Source organism: Macrobrachium nipponense, chromosome 14 (assembly GCF_015104395.2).
Source record: "Macrobrachium nipponense isolate FS-2020 chromosome 14, ASM1510439v2, whole genome shotgun sequence".
Taxonomy (NCBI): domain Eukaryota; kingdom Metazoa; phylum Arthropoda; class Malacostraca; order Decapoda; family Palaemonidae; genus Macrobrachium; species Macrobrachium nipponense.
In genome coordinates, this window is record NC_087207.1 from 95,096,925 (window position 1) to 95,113,256 (window position 16,332).

Genomic DNA, 16,332 nt, shown 5'->3' on the forward strand with positions numbered 1-16,332 from the left:
AGGAAGACCAACCCTGCTTTGTGAGAATAAGTGGGTCGTTTGTCTTCTCTCAGTGCGTCCGTTGGCCCCTCTGAGTAAAGTGAAATCTCATTTGCATGTCCTAAACGGAAAGAAGGGTAATAAATGATTTGCTGGAGAGAGAAAGAGAATGAGAGAATTTTTGGAAGGATTTCACCATGTGAGATGAGGATTCCTGGATTTCTTCCCAGAGAGCTCTCATGCTATAGAGATTTCACCATTTTCAGTTTTCTGTCAAAGAAAAATTTTGAGATGGCTTTGTCTGTCCGTCCGCATTTTTCTGTCCGACCTAAAATCTTAAAAACTACTGAGGCTAGAGGGCTGCAAATTGGTATGCTGATTGCTGATCAACATCCACCCTCCAATCATACAACATGATACCGAGACCACCACAAGATAAATCTATTTTCGTGGTCTGGATTATATGCTGTACAGATAACTCAATGGCGCCGAAGAAAATTCGGTGCATATTTTACTTGTTTAAGCTTTTCTGTTTTCTTCCTCTTTCCAATCCTATCTCGACCGAAAACTCACGTACATTCATCGTTTAGGACAAAAGAGACATCAAGACCAGACGGAGTTCCGACATATCACCAGTTCTGACTTGGGACTCTAACCTGGAAACATTTTTGACACCTGGGAGAGAGAGAGAGAGAGAGAGAGAGAGAGAGAGAGAGAGAGAGAGAGAGACTCCGAAAGTCTACAGAACGCTTACAAAGAGACTCCTAAATACTATAATCTGCCTTAGTCAAAAAATATAACTGATTTTTGCTCAATGATTTCCTTGTTCACGAAAACTCCTTCTCAAAAGGTTAAATGCTTTATGCAGTATGTTGTCAATGTTTTCCAGTGAAGAACGAAAATAAAATTAAAGGAAAATAATTACTGAGTAACTTCACACACAATGTTGCCAAATAACTAAAATTCAAAAGAAAAACCTTATGGAATATTTTAAAATTCAAGAGTTGAAAGAATTTCAAAAACATAAAGAAAATGAAACATTATTTTAACATTTTAGGGGTCCATTTACATACGCAATTACATTCTGATACCTCTTGATGTCTAAGATGAAACATTAAAATTTTTTTTAGTATTACAAAAATACATTCATGGAAAAAATGTATATGTAGGTTATCATATGTTAAATATGCGTATTTCATTCACTTGCCAACGTATTTGTTTTTCATCTTTAAGGCAAACTATAAGAATAAATAATACGGGAGAAAACACTAAAACACGGAATAATTGGAAATGAGAAGCCATCTTCGTAAACAATAATGCATTTCTTGGTGTAAACTACATCGCGGGTGTTAAAGGAAATATGAATCTATTTTTTGCTGTCTATGAACAGTAATAAACCAATTTCAGTCACAAGTCTAACAAGGACTCTCTCTCTCTCTCTCTCTCTCTCTCTCTCTGTATTGATATCTAATTTTCTGCCCCAGGACAAAAGCATTGCAATCAATACGAGTCTGATCTGCGAAATTCCTCACTCTCGCATCGTTAACTGATCACGAAGAATTTCAAACGAGAATTTGGAAGCAATTCTCGGTTACCTTTCATCGACGATGCCCTGGAACAGCCGTATTCCCATTCCCACTTTATCAAATCGCCTCGGTTCACTACGGTTCCTACTTTCATCAAGAGGGACTGACTGACTTCCCTTTTTTATACACAAAACTGCACCACTGAATTGTTTAGACAAGTTCGTGTATTTTTTTATTGTTTTTTTTTTCTTCTTTTCTAAAGGAAAGTGGTTATTTATTTAGTTCTGAATAAAACAAGAGTTAAGCTCTGTGTTATATGTAACACGGATTAAGCAAAGGAATTTCATGTTATTTGATAACAAAAATTTCGGTTTATGTACAGTATATAATGCTGTTTTTAAATTCAGTCACGGCCAATAAAACAGACTCACCCGGCCGTGGTGGGACTGTGTTGTTTGCGGTGTCAGACGAACGATCATAGCTAACTTGAACTTAAATACAAAATAACAACTACTGAGGCTAGAGAGCTGCAATTTCGTTCGTTTGATGACTGTAAGGTGGCTAATCAGTTTACCAATGTGCAGCCCTCTAGCCTCAGTAGTTTTTAATTTTGAGACCGGAGGGTGCACAGAAAAGTACGGACGGACAGACAAAGTCATCTCAATAGTTTACTTTTGCAGAAAACTAAGAGCGACCTTCCATGTAAGGACATGGCCAGAATTTGAAAGTTAAGTTACGACAGATTTGTTTCTATGACACCGAAGAAGAGGTACAATAGTTTCATGGACTTGAAACGACAAGCCCACACAGCCGCGTATATAACATAAAGTGATTAGTGAGAGAGAGAGAGAGAGAGAGAGGAGAGAGAGAGAGACGAGAGAGAGAGAGAGAGAGAGAGAGCCTCTCTGCAATTACAGTCGACTGCCCTTTGAATTCCGAATAGTTAATGCGTTGTATGAATTCCGGATATTTTATGGCATAACTCAATGCCAGATACAAATGGGATGGTTTAGATTCCGGATATCCGTGAAACGATCTAAAGGAAAGATAACCAGCGGGAGATTGAAATTCAGGATACCCAGTGAATGATTTGTACCCAGAGTATCTTAGCATGATTCATTTGTGAACGTGGCATTCTTCTTTTAGGGACCCAAAAATACTACAAATTATTTTACGAAGAGTCACATATTATTATTATTATTATTATTATTATTATTGATTATTATTTGTGTTATGCTGGAAAACCAGACCTTCTTTCAAACAAGTTTTATTAAAAAATAATGGCAGACTTCACAAAGAATTGATTTTGTACAATATTCTTTCAATTCTCCTTATGATTTCCTTTCTGGCACGCTGGATATAAAGCAGCTGTCCAATGTTCATCGTGCTGTAGGTCGTCAACGGAAATTTCGGGCGGGCTGGTGTTATCAAAAGCAAAACTGGTTATCAGGGACAGGCTGGGGTCGTCAACAGGTATACAGGTGGGTTTCGTAGGTCGGGAACAGGCCGTAGTCGTCAGGGGTCTATCCGGTATTTCTTGTTATTTCTTCTTTTCTGGTTTTCAAGGCGTCTACATGTTTCGGCCACCTCGTTTGGCCATCTTCGGGACGGGATCGCTGAGTGCAATGGTCTGTGTCAGTTGTTGTTGTTGGAGTATTAAGCTGGCTTTATGCCAGCACGGGCTTTAGCTAATGTAGCAGCCCGTAGGTCATTTGAATTATTTTTTAGATGCATTGGTGATTTAAGGATATGAGGCGATCTTTTTATTTATGATTTCTATGGAATGTGCAGGTGGAATGGTATGGATTTCAAAGGTGAAAGGAAAAGTGAATAGGCAAGGTTACAAACCCCTTTAAACCCTAAGGTACCCATTAGTAGAAGATAAAGATCGATAGTAGCGAGTCCTGGCGAGTCAGAGATAGCCAGTAATGAAATCGAAAAATTTATAGTCGTAGAAAAACGGAAAAAAAAAAGCGCAACTCTATGGAGTTCAAGTACCATATTTCACTTTACGAGAAAAAAAGCAGAGAGCGTCGATCGTTTAGCAATAGGGAACGACGAAGGAAAAACGAAATATTATCAGTTTTAGAAACAGGATAACAAAAATAAGCGACAGCTTAAGCGGTAGTTAGAGTGACAGTTGAAATATTCGGTCGTTAGACGTGAGGCGGCCGAAAAACGGAGGGGAAAGGAGGATTGTTTAGTAAAAGAAAAAGCAGTTAATGCTATAAACAGCACTTTTCATGTAGCTGCGATCTTTATGTTTGAGATCTGTATCTGAAATCTTCTAACAGGAGTCATCTGGAGACTGATCTCTAGGTCCAACAGAGCGTGGACGAGCTCAGAGAAGCAGTGATGACCCACTGTCACTGTCGTTATTGGAGATGGCTCTATTTAAAAATGCCTCAAACTCCTCGTAGGTCAGCAGGAACTTCCTGATCTGATATTCTCCTACGAGGAAGTATTCGTTTCCGACGCTTGAAGTTCTGTATTCTTGTTGCAGGTCTGAGTTTCGCTGTTTTGCTTAGCTACAAACTCCTCTGTTTGTGTTTCCTGCTTCTTTAAACAAAAACAGGAGCTACAGTCGGTGTCTCGGTCTGCATTTCTTCTTCAACTGCGTCTTCTGTCTGGGTTCCTGCTTCGGCACGAGCAGGAATCGACGGTCTTCGGCGATGCAGGGGTTAGGGGGGTAACCTGAGGGGTTGGGGGAGTAGGGGGAGGTAGGTAGAGGGGCGGGAGTTTGGCGATATGGAGAGGATGAGGGGGTGGGGATGTAATGCCGGATCGAGGAGGTTGGGAGGAAGGTTGGGTGGTTTGTGGTACAGGAGGTAGGTTCGTTCTAGGATCGAACCTGGGGTTGCTGGGAGGTTTCCTGGTCGGTGATGGTTGCCGAGGTCTGCAGGTGGAGGAGGGATGCCCTTCGCCTTCCAAATCCTCTGCAGTCTGACTGGGCATCCCTTAAACCAAGCATGATGTTGCTGGCTGCAGTTAGGGCATCGGGCAACTGTGTGGCCCTTTTCCTTGTACTTTTTCAAGCACACTTCTGTCTCGTGTTTCGCACTGCACATCCACAGATGTGTTTGATTTACATTCGTTCTTGTGGTGTCCATACCTCTGACACTTGAAGCATCTCAGAGGCTCTGGTACGAAGGCTTCTGTCTCATAAGTGCCAAGAATCCCAAGGCTGACCCTGGCTGGAATTTGGCCCTTGAAGGTCGCTTCTATCTTAAGAGTTTCTGTCCATCTTTTGCAGTACATCTCTTGGCTTCCATGATGTTGGGAACCTCGAGGACTCTTTCGATAGTTATGTATTTGGGGACTTTGCGTATCATCCCTTGCTTATTTTTGAAGCAGATCAAGAAGGTGGCACAGGTTGTCTTTCCTCAGTAGTTCAGCAGCTTTTTGGTCCTTGGGATAATTATGAATTCTCCCCTTAAATTCGGTCTGGCTATTAGGTTTGGCTTTCTGGATATTTTTTCTCGAGGGCCCTGACTGCAGCATATGAAGTCTGGCCCTACGATAACACAGCTTTGAACTTGGGGAGTGCCGGAAATATTCCGCAAACTCGCCGTATTCGGTGCCGATGTCGTAGGGAGCAGGTTATTATTGGTCGAAATCGGTGGTACAATCTTCTTCTGTTTCTTCTTCTTCTTCTTCCTTACGGTGGCGAAGCCTTGCTCGTCCTCCAAGGGCGGGTCTTCCTGGGATTACCGGGCGACAGGGGTCTCTTAGAAGCCATACTTGTCAAAATTGTAGGTTTAAAATGACGAGAGTACGTAACGCGCCTGTGCACGAAAATACGTAACCTGCTGTGTCAGATGTATTCACGCTATTTATTGCATTCGGTTGGCTTGAAGAAACAGGTACCTCACTTTTCATTGGGCAATACCTGTGACGTCACGAGCGATGTCATCAGGGGGCCCGTTGCTGGTTGGCTGTCCTCTTCGTGGGCGGAGCCTCATCCTTATTGGTGATGGTGGAGGTCCCCTCGAAGGGCGTGCTACCAGGTGTCCTCAGGGCGAGAGCTTGAGCTGCGATCACCCTCAGGGTTACTAGGGACGTCCTCAGGATGAGAGCTAATGCTTCTATCATCCTCAGGATCCCTCTGGTGCGATGGTCGTTGTGGGGCGGTGTCTGCTGCTCTCCTGACGGCGGTGGGGAGGAGGAAGGTCTCCTGTGTGATGTTCAAACTGGGCTTCTCCCTCCCGATGTGCAGCGCTTCTAAGATTCGCAAACGACGTAGATCGGGTGCCTGGTCGATAACCTCGAAGTTACCGACGATGTCGCTGCGTCGGATTCTTTTATTATGGGCAGTCCTTGCGATTATAAATACCGCTCCTTCCTGCGCGTGACAGGAGATCCTCTTGGAGAGGCGCATTGACGTCATCCCGATGTAAGTTCCGAGGCATCCTCTCGGATTGGGCACGTGTATCTGTAAATGACGTTCGTCCTCTTCAAGGGATCCTGCAACGGTGCGGGGTTATTTTTCATAATAAGACTGCAGGTTTTTTTTACTTGTATAAAAATATGATCAAGTTGATCTGCTTGTTGTTGTCGGTCGGGGAAAACGGTCGTGATTCCTGATTATTTCCCGTAGGGCTCGCTCGTCTTCTTTATACCGCGATGGAGGCGCCCTTGTAGAAAAAATTAATTTTCTGCTGGGGGTCTGGACGGGGTTCCTGTAGGTACCATTCTTCCATGCTCTTCCTGAAGACGTTCTGGAGTGCTTCGGTTGGTGGTGTCCGTTGTTTACTAGGACCTGGGCTGCACGTTTTTCCATCTCCTTGAACGTGTCTACAGAGACCCTCCACCGACCGCTGAATATCCCCGACACGCCCTTCGCTCTCTGCTGGAAAATATGCACCAAGAAGGCTCCCTTCATTAACCACCATGGCCATATGTACTTACAAATCGATGGTGTAGCGATGGGATCCCCCCTCGGGGTCTGTTTGCGAACTTTTACATGGGCATGGTGGAGGAGCGTGTCTTTAGGAGCATTAGGAAGCCATCTATATACGTAAGATATATAGATGACACTTTCATCCAAGCAGGAACGAGGGAGGAGATCGAGGTAATACGTCAAGCCTTCCACACCAACAGCCGTTTACGATTTACCATCGAATATAGCCGTGATGGCCGTCTTCCCTTCCTGGACGTCCTGGTTGAACAGAAGGAGGGTGCGTTCGCTACACGGGTTTACACGAAGCCCACGAACCTGGGAATGTGTCTGAACGGCGAGAGTGAATGCCCTGAACGCTATAAGGACACCACCATCAGCGCCTACGTCAGGAGAGCTCTTTCCTATTGTTCACCATGGGCAGGCACCCATAAGGAGATGGAACGTGCAGCCCAGGTCCTAGTAAACAATTGACACACCAACCGAAGCATCCAGAACGTCTTCAGGAAGAGCATGGAAGAATGGTACCTAGAGGAACCCCGCCCAGACCCCCAGCAGAAAATCAATTTTTTCTACAAGGGCACCTTCCATCGGCGGTATAAAGAAGACGAGCGAGCCCATACGGGAAATAATCAGGAATCACGTTTCCCCCGACGACTACAACAAGCAGATCAACTTGATCATATTTTATACAAGTAAAAAAACATTTTGGCAGTCTTATTATGAAAAATAACCCCGCACCGTTGCAGGATCCCTTGAAGAGGACGACATCATTTACAGATACACGTGCCCAATCCGAGGATGCCTCGGAACTTACACTGGATGACGTCAATGCGCCTCTCCAAGAGGATCTCCTGTCACGCGCAGGAAGGAGCGGATATTTAATCATTTGCAAGGACTGCCCATAATAAAAGAATCCGACGCAGCGACATCGTCGGTAACTTCGAGGTTATCGACCAGGCACCCGATCTACGTCGTTGCGAATCTTAGAAGCGCTGCACATCGGGAGGGAGAAGCCAGTTTGAACATCACACAGGAGACCTTCCTCCTCCCACCGCCGTCAGGAGAGCAGCAGACACCGCCCCACAACGACCATCGCACCAGAGGGATCCTGAGGATGATAGAAGCATTAGCTCTCATCCTGAGGACGCCCTAGTAACCCTGAGGGTGATCGCAGCTCAAGCTCTCGCCCTGAGGACGACCTGGTAGCACGCCCTTCGAGGGGACCTCCACCATCACCAATAAGGATGAGGCTCCGCCCACGAAGAGGACAGCCAACCAGCAACGGGCCCCCCTCCCCCTGATGGGCAAATCGCTCGTGACGTCACAGGTATTGCCCAATGAAAGTGAGGTACCTGTTTCTTCAAGCCAACCGAATGCAATAAATAGCGTGAATACATCTGACACAGACCATTGCACTCAGCGATCCCGTCCCGAAGATGGCCAAACGAGGTGGCCGAAAACATGTAGACGCCTTGAAAACCAAAAAGAAGAAATAACAAGAAATACCGGATAGACCCCTGACGACTACGGCTGTTCCCGACCTACGACACCACCTGTATACCTGTTTGACGACCCCAGCCTGTCCCTGATAACCAGTTTTGCTTTTGATAACACCAGCCCGCCCGAAATTTCCGTTGACGACCTACAGCACGATGAACATTGGACAGCTGCTTTATAATACCAGCGTGCCAGAAAGGAAAATCATAAGGAGAATTGAAAGAATATTGTACAAAATCAATTCTGTGAATTCTGCCATTATTTTTAATAAAAATATTATTATTATTATTATTATTATTATTATTATTATTATTATTATCTTATTATTATTTATTCATTTTATTTTTTTTTTTCTATCACAGTCCTCCAATTCGACAGGGTGGTATTCACAGTGTGGGGTTCCGGGTTGCATCCTGCCTCCTTAGCAGTCCATCTTCACTTTTCTTACTATGTTCTTTTCCTGTCTGGGATAACGATGATTGGGTTATTATTATTAATTATTAATTATATTATTATTATTATGATTATTATTATTATTATTATTATTATTATTATTATTATTATTATTATTATTATTCAGAAGGTAATCCTTATTGAAATACAACAACCCTACCAAAGGGGTCATTGTCTTGAAATTCAAGCTTCCAAAAAAATATGGTGCTCGTTCGAAAGAAGTAACTGAATGTACTGGGGAAAATCAAAGGAAGAGATCTGTTATTAGAAAAATAGATGAGTAAACAAAGAAGTACATAAATAAATACAAATTTTAGTAAAATGTCAAATAACGATGTCAAAACCTAGCCTCTACCATCACTGTAGATGCTTCTGTGAATGTGATTTCCAAACTAGATGTCTCGGAAATTGTTTAATAGACGCAAAGAATTTCTTCAAAAGAAAAATTTCAGCCAATTTGAGGCACAAACTGATTCGTAAGAATTCGAAAGTCTAAGTCTCCTGCAAAGAATATCGAGAAATTAGCGCAAAACAGAGCGAATTCTCGGTTCCAAACCATGAAAAATGATGTGACGAAGCCCCTTCCTCGCAGAGATATTACAGGTAGTGTTAATCAACCTTCCGCCCAGAAATAACTCAGTATTACAGAAGGAAACCTTTCCAGGTGTAATGAAAACGCTTTGCGTTTCTGCAAAAATCAAGACTTTTCGGAGATGTCATCACGTAAACCATTCCGATTAAATGCGTTCGCAAGATGTGTGTGAGAGAGAGAGAGAGAGAGAGAGAGAGAGAGAGATTGGTGAAATATATATTATGGGTGGTATATCAAGACTGATTCTGGATGCTTGCTAGGCATTGTTCCCTTCGAAGTTTCTTTTGTCGTACAACAGACAGTTCGACAAACCCGTTAGTTATTTCTAGATGGGTGAGCTAGAACCCCAGTTTATATCTTCACCCAAACCCCTTGTCTCTAAACCGTCTGATCCATGTAGAAAATTAACTTTTCTAGAAGGAGAAACTAGGCACCCTACATAGACTTTCATCCAAACCCCTTGTCTCCAGAACCGTCTCACCCATCTAGAAAATCAACTGAAGAAACTCCGAAAGTTTCCACTTTATCGCCAGTAAAAGGAAACATCGAGTTTCCGCATTTGTTTTTAAACTTCCATATATTTTGGCAATTTACTTAATGGCAATTTCTCTATGGGGTGGGGAGAATAGTTGTGGAACTAAAGAACTTTCGAGGAATAGCAAACAGAGAGTTCGAAAGTCCTTATTCGGGAAAATCATTTCAAAATTGGTGCGTCGTCGAGGATTGGTGTAAATCCGGTCCAACAAAATCAGAGAAGGCATTTCAATTTAAAATTCTTTATATAATATGTGAGTTTTTGTTAAGTTATAGTTCTAGCTTATGATGAGCTTAACAGAGAATTTTGTTCCATATTGATTGAAATGATTCGGTGTGTAGATGGATTATCTGATGATCGAGTAAGACTGTCTTTTCTGTCATAGCATATACATATCAAAAACATTTTTTTACATTTTATTCTAAAACCTCTTAAAAGTATTTTCATAACTTGCCCGACTCGCACCTAAGCGCACACATACACACATCGTATATATAATTTCTAAATCAAATTGGGATCAAACCCAGGTCTTTCAATTGAAAGACAAGAGCGCTACCACTGAATCACACAAGTTATAACGGAAGTTGGAACTGAGTACCGCTGTACTTGAAGTTTTTATCTGGAGAGGCTTATTGCCCAGCATAACGGCGAGTTTTACCAAACTTCCCGAATCAGCAGGGTGATCCAATTAGTTATTTATATATATATATATATATATTGTATATATATATATATATATTATATATATATATATATATATGTATATATATATATATATATATATATATATATATATATATATATATATATATATATATATATATATACACAAATGTGAACGCGTTGGTGTATAAGGTTTTTTTGACATGATTCCAGATGATATAAAAAGCTAATAAATAAAAGGAAACGAGATATACTCAGGGAGAAAATGTTGAACGATACAGAACTTGATTGCATATCGGAGCCATCACGCTCTGTCGAATATCTCCTCACTGGAACGCGGCTAATTCGACCAGTCCAATAAAACGGCTTCGTTTTGCCAGAAGCACTATGACCTAAGGGTACCTGATTTTCGTCAGGAGTACTATGACCAAATAGTGCTTCTTTTCCGTCAGAAGTACTATGAACAAACAGTGCTTGATTTTCGTAAATAGTACTGCGACCAAACAGTAATTATTTTGGGTCAAGAAATGTTAAAAATAACCTATCATGACCAAGTAAGGTAGCAACAAAATTAATTCAAAGGATTTTTGTTAAAGATATCAACCCCAAGACCGCTGCTTTATGGGGAGAGAGAAAGCGAGAAGATTTAATACTAGAGCTAATAGCTTCTTTTTTAAAGGCGATGATAAAATGGGTCCTTTGAAAAATGAGTACAAAAGGCGCCAAAGTTCCTGAGGCATAATCTACTTTCCTGCGCATCGTATAATCAAGGCCACCGGCAATAGATCTATCTTTTGGTGATCTTAGTATAATGCTGTATGAGCCGCACCCCATGAAAGTTTAACCATGGCCCAGGTGGTGGCCTGCCCTATATCGTTGCCAGACGCAAGATTATGGCTAACTTTAACATTAAATAAAATAATAACTAAGACTAAAGGGCTGCAATTTGGTATGGTTGATGATCGGTGGGTGGATTGGATGATCATCATACCAGTTTGCAGCCCTCTAGCCTCAGAACTTTCTAAGATCTGAGGCTGGACAGAAAAATAGTACGGAAGGATATACAAAGCCAGCACAATGATTTTCTTTCCAGAAAACTAAAAACAGATGAAGGAACCAGGGAACACAGAAGTTCCGAGTTTTTTATTCCAAGAACAAAAGAGCCAGTGGTTCTGTGGTTCAATGTCAGCATCTCATCTGTATGAATTTTTTTAATATTTTAATCTGATATCATAAACGGAAAAAGAATATGTAAATGAAAGCAATAGAATGAGCATATAAAAAAAGACATTTATAATAAGAATAAAATACAAATGATCTGTTAAATTACTTTCATAAAAGTTAGCAAAAGATTCAGTATATACACACTTACCGTATATATCCACATATCTGTAATAAGGACTTCTCAAGTATAAAATAAAAACTATCTAAAAATATAGATGCAATAATATTTCAGGATGAATATTGTCCGTAGAAACAATGCATCATGTATTCATTCCGCATCGATGAAATAATTGAATTATTGAAATATCCCGCAGAGATGAGTTCGTCTATCGAGATCACTGAAAATTGGCGAAAAAGAGAAAAAAAACGAATTCAGAACGGAAGCCCAGTGGAAGCAGTTCAATAAATCTGGAAGCTTGAATTTCAAGTCAATGGCTCCTCTTGTAGGCTTTTCCCTTGTGAATAGGGACCGTCTTCTGAAAAATAATAATAATAATAATAATAATAATAATAAAAATAATAATAATAATCATAATAATATAATAATAATAATAATAATAATAATAATAATAATAATAATAATAATAAATAAATAACAATCCCTACACCCACGAATAGCAGAACAACTCCAGCATTGTATCACAAACCACCATGTGCCAAAATGGATGACCACATGGAGAACATCCGGAGTACAGAAAGACAAGAAGCATGTAACTACAGGCTTATCAACTGCCTGCCAGTAATTTGGAAGTTACTAACAAGTATCATCAGTGAAAGGCTAAACACTACCTAGAGGACGACATCATGCTGGATGGCAAGAACATCAAGGAAATAGACTATAAGGATTGTATCTAGAGATATCAGGATGGAGTTTGGAATAGAAAAATGTGCCTTGGGCAACATACAAAAAGACTAAGTGACAAGGACTGAGGATAAAGCTACCAGATGGGAATAGCATCAAACACATATATGAGACACTATACAAATACCTGGGAATAGAAGGAGATATAAAACACAATGAGATGAAGAACATGATCAGGAAAGATTATATGCAGACTCTAGCCAAAATTCTGCACCAGAAATATGATGAAAGCCATAAACACATGGACAGTACCAGTAATAAGATACAGCGCAGGTGTAGTGGAGTGGACGAAGGCTGAACTCCGCAGCATAGACTACAAAACTAGGAAACATATGACAATACACAAAGCACTACACCCAAGACCATATACAGACAGATTATACATAGCACGAAAGGAGGGAGGGAAAGGACTACTAAGCATTGAGGACTACGCCAATCGAGAGCAGAGTGCTGGAGCAATATCTGAAACCCAGTGGAGACGAGTGGATAATAATAATTCTAAGTAATGGGCCCCGAGGGCTTGTTCCATATGAACAGAGTTTATCTTTTAAGAAGACCTGAAAAATCGTTCCTGTTTTGACGAACTGGCATAGCCCCCTTCCCCTTTTTTCTTTAAGTATTTGGATTTTCCAGCCAGTGTCTCAGTTTTTTATACCCTATAACATGTCAATACTTCACTTGTCTGTGCTGTCACATTTTCAAACCAAACATCCTCAAAAGATGAGCTAATTAAAGGCTCTGAATAGTATGAATATCTTTGAAGGCCGTCTTCTCAGAATGGGGAAAAGATAGCCCACTCCAATTCATCAAATTAGGAATGAAAAATCCATGCACTACAAAGCAATCCACAGAGACGGTCTTCTTCGGAAGAATAGCAATCTATAGCCTTCGACGCTAATGACATTCGTCGCAGTATGGTATTGTTGACGGTGCTGTCGCTGACGAAGGAGATACAAAGACTTATTATTCAGGGGAAAGCCAATGCTTTGGATCAGTAAGGATGGGTTAGTGGGGCTTTTAAAATAAATTACATAATGTTATTGAGAGGAATCTTAACGATTTGACGAGTATCGTAAGAGGCAGCAATTAAGACCTCTTATTTTTGTGGTACACAATGAAAGAAGTTGTGTCAGATTTTTATTCAGTTGCTCGTACTAATAAATTTTATTTGTTGTTTTATTGAGTCAAATGAAATTTAAAACAATGAACGACATTCAAACAGCTTGCGTGTAATAAAAGCTGAGCCTCACTCTCTCTCTCTCTCTCTCTCTCTCTCTCTCTCTCTCTTAGCCTCATATGTCGAAAAAATTATTCACCCCTATAATTGGATAAGACATTTCATAACCAAACTTAATTAGGAACTAATGGAAATTGTCTCTATAAGACCATTAAACAAAACTGTGGAAAACTACCTTTAACCTCTGAGAACTGCTAAGGTTATCAGTAGAGAACCAAAGGAAAATTACCAGTTATCAAAGTTCCTCGTTGGACATGTGGCTTTCGCACTCGGCTACCAATCCGGTGGTCCGACGTTCGATTCTCGACTCGGCCAACGCGTAATCAGAGGAATTTATTTCTGGTGATAGAAATTAATTTCTCGTTGTAATGTGGTTCGGATCCCACAATGAGCTGTAGGTCCCAATTGGTTCCCAGCCACGTCAAAATATCTAATCCTTAGTGGCAGCCCTAGAAGACCTGTTAATCAGCAGCTCATTGGTCTGATTAAACTAAGATATACTTAACCAGTTATCAAACGTACATAAGACGCTCTATATCTCGTACGTATGTATTTAACATTAATATTCAAAATGCATTGTTTATTATTACGAGTCGTGGTTAGCATTCCTCAGAGTAAGTTCTATCCGTTCCCAGTAGCTCAAACGTACAAACTCAAAGGATGAAAATAAACAGAAAGTTTTACTCTCTCTCTCTCTCTCTCCTCTCGTCTCTCTCTCCCTCTCTCTCTCGTGAAAGGGAATGAGTTGAATATTATCGCATGAATAAAGTCACTTACATTTGTAAGTTCTCTGACAAACAATTTGAATTCACTCTTCAGGAAAGAAAAACAAGAAAAAAAAAGTTTTCCTTTCAGAAGAGATATTTCTTACTTTCTAATGAGAAGAGTTACAAGAATGACAAGGCTGTCTATCTCGAAGAAGGAAGCAAAGAGAATTCTTTCTTTTGTTTGTAGACATCTTTGTTCCGTCCCATAAACACGGCCGGGACCTGTTTTTATGGCTAGAAGGGTAATATAATCGCTGGATTAAGAAGAGAGGGAGAGGAGGAGAGAGGAGAAGAGAGAAGGAGATGAGAATGGAGAGAGAGAGAGAGAGATCCTTTCTGGCCTACCTGGATGAGAATTCTCATTGTCCAAATTAATTTAATCTGGGTATAAATATGAAAGCTTTTGGTGAAGAGAGAGAGAGAGAGAGAGAGAGAGAGAGAGAGAGAGAGAGAGAGAGAGAGAGAGAGCGTGCTGAACTAGGGTCTCAGCTAACAATGGTTTCACAAACAGAAACGTTAACTTTATCTCTCCTTTATGAAAGACATTCTGCGATATCATCCTCTATGAAACAAAAATCCAGTGGTTGGTCATTTGCTTGTGCAAAATCACTTTGAAATAAATAATTGTATTTTAACATTTTATACCACTAGATTTAAGACAATTAAAGTATTATGGGATTTTACTGAGAATGTTACAAAAATTATGCTAATAAAAGAAAAGGTTTCAAACCCGAAATTAGCACTTACGAAAAAGCACAATGCGTGACAATACTTAAAATATATAAACAAAATAATGAGAAACTCACAGAAACCGCGAGAATATCCGTTTAATTCTTTAAGGCAATGATTTGAGGTCTCTCGTTCTTTCTTTCCCTCCCTCCCTCTTTATTCCTTTCTTTCTTTCTTTGCTTTATATCTGGGGGAAGACTGTTTAACATCTTGAATGCCAAATAAGCCCCCATGTTTTATGTATATTAGTCTGCTGAGTTGTATTAATCAGATGACTGAATGAATATCAATATCACTTGATTTGGAAAGTGGAGATATCGGTAAATACTTAAAGCCTCTCTCTCTCTGTCGAGTTCATACAAGTCCCGATATTTATTGCCTTCATTAATTTCACGCAAAATGAGAGATAGGGAGGAGGAAGACGCTAATTGCATGTGAAACAGAACAATTAAAATTGAGAACGAACAAATCGAAATCAGGGTTGACAGTTCCTGAGTGTTCTAGTTTACCAGGACACTTTAGTAAATTATAAAATAATTTACAAGTAGGTAATTTCATCAGCAAAACATTTTTCATTCAAATGTGGAAATAAATTAATTGTCCATGATACATCTAGGGAAACGCACCTAAATTAATAACAATTCTTTAGGAGGGTAAATTACACATTTCAAACTTAATTTCAGAATAATGTTGTTCTATAAATGAAAGAAAAAAGGAAAAGCAAACAAAGTGGTACCAAATTCTCTTATTTCCTTTTTCAAAACCTGTGTCACTTGCAGTAAGTACGGCCGGCAGATAAGACTAATTTCACGTAATTTCGTATTCGGTGTACAACTGATAATTAAGTATGTGAATTACAGTTTCAGGTATTTGAGTTAGGGAGAGAAATTGCGTTAATTTCTCTCTCTCTTTCCTTTCCTTTTGAAATATCCATGGAATACTAAGATCGGTAAGCGGCGACGTTTTCTTTATTTACATTTTGATAGCCATTTCGTCCTCTTCGGGACTAAAACTGAACAAATGAAACTCTTTCGCTAAAAGATATTCATAACTATTTTCCAGCGTTGTCTGGATAAAGAAGATCAAATCATTTTGCTTTTCCCTTACATCTCTTCCAATTCTCTAATGAGTCTAGATCCCACCGACCACTGCTCATCCCACGTACTTGAAAACGTAAACTCAAAACGTTTGCCTAATTAAAGCAACCTTACACAGTTTCATCACACATACTGAAGGTGAGTTAGCCATCTACCACGACGAGTCAGCTCGGTTAATTTGAGAGAATAAAAATAATAAATTTAGATGAAATGCAACTTTCACTGTTGCATAGATCACAAGCTGAGGATCAGGAATACTCTATTCTACACC